This window comes from Triticum urartu, chromosome 2A (assembly GCF_056163025.1).
Source record: "Triticum urartu cultivar PI428250 chromosome 2A, HENAU_Tu73, whole genome shotgun sequence".
Lineage (NCBI taxonomy): Eukaryota > Viridiplantae > Streptophyta > Magnoliopsida > Poales > Poaceae > Triticum > Triticum urartu.
The window spans coordinates 36,856,234-36,857,389 of NC_141874.1; positions in this window are offsets into that span (position 1 = coordinate 36,856,234).

A 1,156-nucleotide genomic window follows, 5' to 3' on the forward strand; every position below is an offset into this window, starting at 1 on the left:
GGACCGCATCTTGCGCTGCCTACCTGCTCCACCTGGGCAAAGCACCACCACCACCGGCGCCCTCCCTCTCCCTGCAGCTTTCGAGTCCGCCGCCTACTCCAGCGGCCGGCGCGTCAACATCAGCGCCCTCGCCGAGGACATCCAACGCCAGATCGTCTCCGAGCTCCCCATGAAGGAGGCCGGCCGCACCACCGTGCTGTCCTCTAGCTGGAGATACATCTGGCGCTCCACCCCGCTGGACCTCGACGCCAACAGCTTGACCCCCCACGGCGACGACGGATCTGATGACCCAAACGCCGTGGTGAGCCGCGTCTCCCAGGTCATCGGCTCCCACGAGGGCCCTTTCCGATCCGTCCACCTCAACAGCAAGGCCATCGTACACCGGACGTCTACGCTCACGGACTGGTTCCAGGACTTGGCCAGGAAGGGCGTGCAGGACCTCGTCTTCGTCAACCGCTGCTCCCTCATCTTCATCAGCCTTCCGGAAGAGATCCTGCGGTGCACCTCCCTGGTGCGTCTCTACGTCGCCGTGTGCAACCTGCCGTACAGTACACCGGCAGGCACGACGTCCAGTTTCCCGAGCTGCTGAAGCTCGGCCTGTGCTCCGTGGGCTTATGCGAAGAAGACTTCGACTGGCTGCTCGTCGGCATCCCCAAGCTGGAGAAGCTGACGTTCATCTGCGGCCGCGTGGCGCTGACCCGCATCGACCTCGTTAGGCCGAGGCTGAGATGCGTGCTGTTCTGGCACGCCTTTCCCTCACATGAGCTCGCCATGGTCGATGCGCCGTGCCTTGAGCGCGTCATTCTCTGGGAGGAGCACGCATACAGCCTTGCCCCCTCCCCGATCAAGATTGGATTTGCTCCTGTGCTTCGGGCTATTGGCTACCTCAACCCCACATTTGCATGTGCTCCTGATTGGGGACCAACTAATCATGGTATACGTATACGTATTCTCAAATTTCAACTCGCCCGGATTGTTTAATTCTGTCCATGCCTAACTACTTGCACTGTGCTTGTTTACTGTCCAGTTTTCTCTTGCACAAAATCACACACTGATACACATACACTAGTGCGCCCGTTTATGTTTAATGGATGCTAGTAATAAATTCTTGATTTGAAAAAAAATCTACTTAAAATTAGGCAATGATCGATAAACT